This window comes from Symphodus melops (genome assembly GCF_947650265.1).
Source record: "Symphodus melops genome assembly, chromosome: 3".
Lineage (NCBI taxonomy): Eukaryota > Metazoa > Chordata > Actinopteri > Labriformes > Labridae > Symphodus > Symphodus melops.
This window is the reverse complement of record NC_136693.1, coordinates 9,129,560-9,139,577: the sequence shown is the minus strand read 5'-3', so window position 1 is coordinate 9,139,577 and position 10,018 is coordinate 9,129,560.

The following is a 10,018-nucleotide window of genomic DNA, read 5'->3' as shown; positions in this document are numbered from 1 at the left end:
ATCAGAACTTATATGAAATGGCAATGTTTTAAGATCTTCTCTACCTTATTACTCATTCTTGTCTTCTAGCCCACCTCTGTCATTTCTCCTCTTTTAGATAGGCACTAGCACAGGACTCTACAGCAGGTAGCTTAAGCTCATTTGTCCTGTTCTGTGAAGCAAAACCAAAGGGTAAGACAATCTCTCCCCCCTGTAATAGAGAAGATTACATTGCAGAGATATCATTTTGCACATTACAAAAGGGACTGTACCCAGCTCTTGAAGCATTGCATACACACCGCAGAGCTGGCCGTTCATGGACTACTGCTGTGTGAGGGACAAGTTTTACACATCAGGAAATAATGTCCACTTTGGCTCCAGTTTCACTCGTACCAACAGCAGGAGACAAATGGACAATGCTGCAGGGTTCATTGGAGAGGTCACAGAGCTATTCTGTATCATTGGTGCAAAGGATTTGCTTTATTTTCCAACTGAGACGCCAGCGAGCAGAGATGAATAATTAACAACTGGTAATATGGAAACCTATCCATTAGAGAGGAACTGAAAGTGAAGCTCTTGGAAGTGTTCTCTGGAGCTGACTGTGACACATTGGCAAGACAATCATAAAGATTGATTTTCAATCAGATAAACTTGTTATTTTGGTAGAGAAAGAAACCCGTTTCATATTGAATATTTCCCTCCGGCCTGGGAAATGTCAGGCATGACAAATATGAGGCACACACCAGACTCTGTCATTATGTGAGAACGTGTTTTTGTATTCACTTAGATAATTATTATTGGAAAAGTGTTAACTGATCCATAGAAAAAGCTTGTGTAGCTGTTGCATGAAAGACATCAATTCTCCCTACAACGTGGCTTTAGGAATATGTTAAAGTTTAAGAATAATAAGCATTCAATGTATACAATACCCCTTTATGCGGTTTTTCTTGAGAAAATATTAAATTTTTTTCAACATGTTGATCAAGATTTAAAATGAATGAATTAAAATGAATCTAGATGCTTTTTTGGTTCCCACATAAATTTGGTGGATGGTTGAGGACTGGGTTAACTAAGGATAAGATCTTGTTTTTCCAGGTTAATGCAACTTTAGTGTCGATGCAATGTTGGTGACGTGATGCTCAGAATGAATCAGAATCCTGAAATACTGCGATCTGCAGTATTTATATCACCTTTGTGATAAGTAATCTCTTTTATAAAATGCATTAGGACGGTAAGTTAGTTTAGAAAGGTCAGAACAAGTTTACTCAACAAAAACATAATCACAAATACCCAGGAGACTCTTCAGCGATGACTCAAAAATAATTTATGGCTTCTTGATGTCTCCTCCTCTTGTATTTCTGTGCTTCAGCCAACTGGGTATCTTACTGAAACAGGTTCATCTGGTTTAATATACCAGTGTTTTGGTTGAACACGTAAAGTTCAGAACATGCTAACAATAAGAACTCGCCCTTGCTGATGCTAGCATAATTTGAACACTTTGTCTTATTTGGGTAGGCATGCTAACATAATGCAACAGTAAACACACTAAGCACAGCTATTGCTGAGAACATCATCAGTTTTGTTAAGCTGATGTCTGAAAAATAAAGAACTGGATAACTCGGCCTGATTAGACTACAATCACCTATGTGGTCTCAAATGATTTGTTAGTACGAGTCTATGGATTTAAAGAAAAAGGCCATTTTAAGCGAAAGCCAAACCAAAGTCAGTGTTTTCCTCCTGGGTACAATGAGAATTTATTCACAATTATTTTGCAATCCGGAGTTAAAAAGGTGGGCTAGCTTCAACTGTTCAGCAGTTGACAGACGGCCAATCTGACATAGCAGGAACCATGCAGCCAGCATGTTAGAATAAGCAATGTAACTGAATCATTGAAAACAAGCTTACTTCTTTCTGCAGTGCCTCGTCTAGGCCTCTCCAAAACTGCAACTTGATAACCTTTAGCAACAGAAGAATGCTTTTATGTCGACTACGGGGAACAACCCTCTCTCCCACATTAACGTCCCTTTTGCACTGCCCGTTCATTTCCCACATGCTTGCCTCTCCTTCGTATCCCGATTCACAGCTGTTTGCCATTCTCTTTTTGCGTACCTGACCCCTCAACCTCCATCTTTCCTCCATGGTACCTTTGTGGCAGTGACACCTGAACCCTGTGATCCTGTTAAATGCATCCTTTCTTACATAATTTTGTCATCAGCCTCAACAACGAAATCCTTTCTCTACCTGTTGTAGACTGGTGAAAAAGGAGAACTTGAATGAGGGACAAAAACAACATGAGTAAGAATGAATTTCCTTGCTTGTGCATTTAGTCATTGCTTGCACAGAGCGAAAGGGATGCTGCAGAAATAAAACTACTTTTAAGTAAAAAAGAGCCTTTGTATTTCATGTTTCAGCTCTACCCATTATATAGAGTAATTTAAGCAAGTTCATAGTTGGTTGAGGTAAAATGCATACTCTTGTATTCTTTTTTTTGTAATCTCTGTGAATGAAAGAACTCCAAGTCTCTCTTGATTCAAGTGCTTGGTTGCCTCACAAAACAAACAAATAGAGGAAATGGCAGCTTTATCATCCCTTAAAAAGATTAAATCTCATAAAATTGTCAACAATGGACACCGAAGGAGTTCAAGTTCCTTCAATGGATGTTTGTGCATGATGATTGTTCTCTCTTTTTTTGAAGATGTTGAAGGTTTTGGGTTGATGTTTGCATGTGAATCAAAGAATTTAAAGTCAAACCATCATCTGGTAGATGGCAACACCACTAACATTCAAAACTAGTGCCATCATATGCATGCTTTGTTGTGATCTGTAGGAAAATATAATTTGAAATGCAAAGCATAGCACCTACTCACTCGGGTGAAATCACGACAGCCGTTGTGTTGGAACAGACCCTTTCAGACTTTGCATACAATCCACCACCCTGTTGCTCGACACGGAGCGGTTCAGCATACTGAATCAGAAATTTGTTTAAGACTTGGTAGTCTTTGTGTTTTAAAAACATACATATTTATAGTTTCTATTTCTTACAGCGGAGGTCGCCGTGACCTCTGACCTCCCCCGCCGACCCTCCGTCGTCAGAGGGGTAACATCATTATTGCCACAATCATCCATCAACCGGTTGACATCTTTTTCCATATTGCATGATATATTTGTGGCGTCTCTGCTGCCAGCTCTTTACCTTCATTTTACAGAAGGATGATTAACAGTATATGTCCGTGTATTTTGGGTTCACGTCTCTCCTCGTGGCCTCTTGTATCATCCCTCCTGGCTCTCTGATGGTGAGAGTGGGAAGCAGTCGGGACTCACGTGAGGTCGCCCGAGAAAATTACATATGTTGATCTTGTTGAAAGGTTTTCCAAAAAGACAGACGTTATCAAATTTCAACAAAGTTAGATTTAATTAATAAGAAGGTGTGCAATCGGTTGCCTCAATTTTATTGAGTTGTGAATGTGCATCTCTTTTTCCAGCGTATGACACATGGTTGTTGTTGCAAAAGCTCAACGTTCAGCGTTATTACTTGAAGTGCAGCTGAGAGGCTCAACACTTAATGAGCGAGATAGGTGCTGCTTGTCAGTGGTAATGGCTGTTTTCACTGTGCAGTAGACCGTGGTCTACTCGGGCCATTCTTCAAACATCCTGCCAACATTTGTTGCCAAGCACCCAATGTGTTACTCATAACCCATGACACAGTGATGGTCAAATGGGGCCAGTTAGCTTGACCAAAGACAGTATGGACTGAGGGTGTATGATGAATCAGCGGCTGGTTATTGATCCTTACCATTACCACAGATGGGTTTACACAGCAGAGCAAACGTGGACCAAAGTACCTCTCAGTCACTTTTATGGACCTTGTCCAGTTGCACTTAATGGCTACATGCAACACGAGGAAGAGCTGAGCTTAGTGAGGCAGCCTTTCTTTCTTTTTCTTGTATTCTAGCTTTTCGATTGCCACTTAAAAGCAAGACCTGAAGGTTCATGTTTTCTTTAGGTCATATGTGTTCCTTGGATAATAAATGCAAACCTACGCCTTTTGGCATTCACTAGTTTGTACATGTTTTCTCTTCGGCTAAAGTGGACCGTAAAGTCAGTAATTATTTCAGCAGGCGACTGCAGGCTACAAGAGCAGTGAGTCTTCATGTATGATTGTTTCCACATGTGAGCTTCTTTAATGGGTACAAGGTTCACGCCTTGACCGGATTTCTGCTTCATCCAGGGCTAATAGTTTTGGTTACGCTGTCCACAAAGCAACACACTTCAAAGAATAGAGCTTCCAATATTCGAATCTGGCCTGGTAAACACCACAGAGCTACATACAAGGCTTCACTGGCTGGAGACTGCATTTTCTGATAAAAAGCACTTTGGAATTTAGTTCTTGGTTTTGCAAAGAGCAGGGTTTGTCACTTTTGTGTCAGGCCAAATAAATGGCCATAAACACAAATCATCCACTCAGCAGGATTATCAACTCATCTACTAAGGTTATATGAGCTGTGTAACATTTAAGAATTTAGGAAGGTCGCCCCCCCAAAAAAAGACTTTGACCAACTTAAAACTCAATGGTATTCATTAAAACATAAACTCAGTACGGATTAATCTTTCCACCTTCTAGTCAGTTGCCCTTGAAATTGGACTTATATCAAGAGATTTAAAAAATGTCTATATATTTACCGTGTAACAGAACACTGTCCAGTCTGTCAGACTGGGCTGATGCCAAACTGCTCCTTGGCCTTGAGTTATGTCTTAAGCCTCTGGTTCCATAACTTTCCTAATTAGGCAATTACTGTATGTTGTGAAGGCACTGAGATGTGAAGCTCAGATCTCCTTTTGACCCTGAGGGTAAAGGAAGTGTTTGGCTATGTGCCTCCTGCTTAGCAAAAGTCTCTAACCTGCACGTCATCTGTGATGTTATTTTCACTGCTAGAAACTTCATTTTTGAAGGATCTTCTATCAGGAAAGCTCCTTTTTTGAAGAAATACAGAAAAAGAGGGCCGTAAACCACATAAAACCTAAAAAATGATTAGATTGAGTTCCATAAGCTTTGAGCCAATTTAGCACAGGCATGTCACTTCTTATTTAGGATACAATGTGTCTCAGCCTCAAAGTTCTTTAACAGATCACAGGAGAAAGATTTAATCAATCAAGCCGTTTGTTTGTCTTGTGTTGAAGTTTATTTACGTAGTGCCTTTGTTCAAAATACTTCACAAGGCAACGAAGCAGAATAAATGACACAGACATACCTCAATCAATAAAGAGACACTTAGACATCAGTAGCAGGCCTGTCTTTACTGATAAGCTTTCTGACATTTTAAAAGAGGGAGTCTAAATGGCTGACTAATCAACTCTGAAAGGTCAAAGTGCAAAAACTTTGTCAATATTGGTTTTCAGTTTGAAAATAAATCAATGATCATTGAGCTTTGTTCAGATGCCCTTTTCCTAAATGTACTGCATTAAGGGCACAGATAACATTTGATCCTGTAAGGAGTAAGACAGTACAAAGATGATACTTAAAACTGACCACATACAGTAGATTCGTCATGCAACATAATGTATCAGTCCTTCATCAATATCCCTCATTGATCTATAATAGAGGTGACAATTCCACATAATTTTTTAGGATTTATTTATGGTGTTCCAGGTATTTCTGATATGCTTTTGTAACATTTATGCACCTAAACTTGCATGAAGGCTGTTATATTGTTTTTGAGAGGTGTTGAGTTAATTTGTGTGAGAATTGACTGGACATAAAAACAATCAACAAAGAACACAACTGCGGTCTGTGCAATTTATTCAGATTCAGATACTGCAAGCAAGTTGTAGCTCTAACATCTACAATTTCTCTTTTGTCCCATGATTCCACCTCCAAAACACAGAACCCAAAAACCAAGTTTAAAAGAAAAGGAATCTGTTTAACTTAAATACATTTAACCCTTCCAGCATAACACATGCATGAGCAGCAAGTTTGTCATTGGTGCTCATTGCCGCTTAATTTGTCCGATGAAATACCTCAAATCCCTCAAATCCAGGGATTAACCTGTGGACAATTGAGATTTGCATTGCAGCAAAACATCCATGATCAACTGAGATGATGAGTGCTATAAGTCTTCTCCCCCCTCTAAGAGGCTTATACTGTATATCATGCAGGTTATTCATTTCTTCATCAGTCTGGATATATATATATATTACAGTGTAAAGCATTTGGTGAAGGGCAAAGGTTTTTAGTGGGCAAATAGAAAATTGTAATGTGGGACTTACAGTTTTATTACAGTATTTCTGATGAAAAAAAAGCAAAGCACATGTTAGGGATAATGTATTATAAAGCCATTCAAATTGAAATATATTTGAAACATATTTTTGGCAGCAGCCTATCTTACACATGAGTATGGAGGCATAAAAACTATAAAACGGGATAAATAAAAATAACTCAGAGATCAAAACACTTTGGCTTTGGAAATTGTCAGCAAAAAGTGACTTTCTGCAGACCAACAGTCTAATTAGTGACAGCAATGAGTTTAAAACTGTCACATGTTCTTCAGACCTTGGGCACATGTTTACACTCAAGCCTAAAAGGTCACTTAACCTTTTTTTGCTAATCAGGAATGTGTAAGATTGTTAAACAGAGACAAAAGGTGAAGATGAGTGCAATGCCTCTTACATGCTAATTTAAGGGAAAAGAAAGTTTTTCTAACTAATGGTTTGCAATAATTTTACATTAATTCTATAAGTGACATGAAATCGAAATCAGTTTCCTGTAGGCTGTTTGCATAAATGTAGGGAAAATATTGTTGTAACTCAAGAAAAGTAAATATTTTAAAGTGCATTTATGTGCATATCATTGCAGTCCGAGTGTGCGCTGTGTGCACAAGCCTTCATTGGAAGTTGGCTTTGTACTGGGAAAGAATGGAGGTGGAGAGCTAACAAGGCAACAGCCTTAACTAACAGTCATCGACAATAAAGCTTTTAGTAGGCTAATTTCTACAAAAAATATATTCACAATGAAACACAGCTCGTAATCTGCTCTTATGTCGCCTTCAAATCCAACTCCATTCTTGCTCCCATGTTTATTACTTGTCACTTAGCATAAAACAATAACCAATGCACAGGTAAAGCCAGAAGTCTTTAATGGCCCTGAAAAGTTAGCTGTTGCTTCCAGAGATTCTATTGTAACCAGACAGAGCATAGCTGATAATGTTTCAAATGCATTTGTTTAACACATTTATAAGCAGGTTTAGCTGATCAAAGTGCTTTACAGGCAGTGCATAAAAACAGAAACACAACCTTAAGATCCCGTCTTTCACCCAAATGGCTTGTGAAAACTTTTTCCATGCTGAAATGTTGCAAGCATTGCCTCGAGAGGAGAATTTTCCCTGATTCAGAGGCTCTAATCATGATGAGGAGAGAGAAACAAATCCTCAAACAACTGGGCTCTAATACTGGAATGATGTGCTTGACAAGGTTTGCAGCCTTCCAACTTGTCTTACACATAAAAATAAGATCTATCAATCTATTATTACCGTGGCTGTGTAATGCATTATTCTTATGAAGTAGGCCTAACCATTATAAGAACAGTATGTACATTGATATTCTGAAGAAGTGTTTATGTGCACCTGGCTGTGTACACATGCTCTATTTGTTTTCTTCCTTCTTCTTCCAAGGCGTAACACATTGTTCCTATGTGCAGTGCTGTTTATTATTTTGGTAAAGGGAAAGCTGATTAGTAAATGTAACTGTTTAACTCTTTTCTCTTCTCATATTTGGAGGTGAATGTAATATCACTGTGTGCATTGCTCTGTCCTATTTCTAAGTTCTTGTAAGAAGCACTGCAGCTCTGTCTTGTTCTGTCTCATTCTTATAAAGTTACTGTGCTATGCTCTGTAACTGTTTGGCATTGCACTTTTCATTTTCTCCCATTATGTGCCTTGTCTGTGCAAAGTGCTCTTTTTTATAGCCTGTTATGAAGCTGCTGTGATATGAGAATACAGCAGTGTGTGGTGCTCTTGTCATGTTATTATAAAGTAATATGCACAGTGTGCGATGCTCCTGTCATACTGTATTCTTCGAAAGTGAATATGTGCTGCCCAAGTTTGTACACAGTCAGGCCTTTAATATTGTTTGTTCTTTCAACATTTTGTTTGGTCTGATCGGATTGTTGATATGCTGCAGGATGAGGTTGTGCTTAAGATATCCTTATTTTACAATCTAAGAAGCATACAGTTAAACATTTGTCTTGTAGATTAAAAGGCAAATGCTTTAACACCGAGAGAGTAAAATGCAAAACGAAGATTGAAATGCATGAGAGCAGGATTGTCTTCCCGAGAGGAAAAAGCAGTGTTTGTAGTTTTATTGAATACTTTGAAGGACTTAAGTTGTCTGGACAAGCACCTCTTGTGGATCTGTGGGTAGTGATTGTTCTTTCACGATTTCCAAGGTTGGGGCCATGTCAGCTAGTATTAAACTGACACATGAAAGGTTAGAGATGAGGAAGGGTTATGGGTTTGCATACAAAGCAAGTGACATCATGTTAGTACTGTTCATACTGCCTCTAGCCAATGAGTTTGTAGTTATTCCGGAGATTTTCTTTTTTGCTGCACCCAGTTTTGCCTGCACTGGGAATCCTAACAGAAAGTAATTGCCCCAATTTTGTGCGTGCACCCTCACAAAACACTGAATCAAAGTGCTTTTAACTGTGCAGGGAAAACAACAGAATAGTTTGACTTTAAATTTCAGGGATTTGACAAGGACATGCTCAGATAAAAAGGTGAAATATTTTACATTTTCCTTTTTTTTCCCCTTTGAGGAAAACAAAGATTAAACAAATCCTTACAGCTTTTTTATATTTCACCATTGAACACAGAGTTGGATGAACTAGTACCATAGGCAGATGAGTGTTGGCTCTTGCTAATAGGAAAACGTTACACCAAATGAGCCACGTCATGTGCCCTTATCTTTCTGCCCACCTGTTCCTATTTGTGTCTCTGTGCCCTTTAATCAAAGCCCTCTCTATACTTCCACACCTTTCTACCTGTCTTTCTGTATCTGTCAGGTTCAAAACCACAAGTAGAGTGCATAGAGATTAATGCGTTCTTTTCCCATTGCCCTTTCATTGCAACTGTCTGTAAGGCCTCTTTTCTCTCTTTTTACTTCTTAAAATGATGAAAGATTACCATGAGATTTAAAGTATGCCGAATTAACACAGGGAGAAAAGGTAATGCATAGTGTTGGTGGGAGTGCATAATTCTGGGAGGCCGTTAAATTACCATATAGTAGATCAGTAATCGATCAAAGAGCGCAAATGAGAGAAATGATGAGCCATATTTAATTTTTTTTCCTCCAAGAAAACTGTTGCACAATTTCTTCTCCAAATTTGGTTAGCAGACTTAGTTCCTCTTGAAAGAAGGAACAGCTTCCTAAAATGCATCAGTGGCTGATATTAACAAGGAGCGCTCAACTGGCACTTCATTAACTCAGTGTGATGCCGCAGCTCGGACAGGCAGCTAGGCTGTCAGACCATGTAGGGCAGCTCCCTTTAAAGCCTTTTATACTTCCAAGAGACACTTTACTTGGGCAAACCTACAAACCGATAAGACACTCATTTCTTGACTTTGCATGAGGAGTCAAAGTCTCATTTTGATTTCTTGTATTTTCTACTTTTGCGGATATTAAAACTATGACTTCCACAAAATGAAGTCCATGAAACAAAGTAATAAACGGGAGAAATATGATTCATATGAATAACATGAAGCTATTTGATGTTTCTTATTTACTTTTGATAGACCCAAAGATAATTACTGTGCAATTCAAACATGATTTAATAATTACTTTCCCTTCTTGATTCCATCCTGGCAGAAGAAGATAGAGAGTGAAAGAGAAACATAAGGTATGAGATAAAGCAGTGGTTCTGAACATTCTTTTCTCTTGAAGCACCCATACTTTAATCAAAGAAAAGCTGAGCCCCCTCTTTTGTGACTTGTTGTGGCTTTATATACTTTTAAAAATTCAAAAAGGGAAACATTGTAGGAATAAGCAGGAA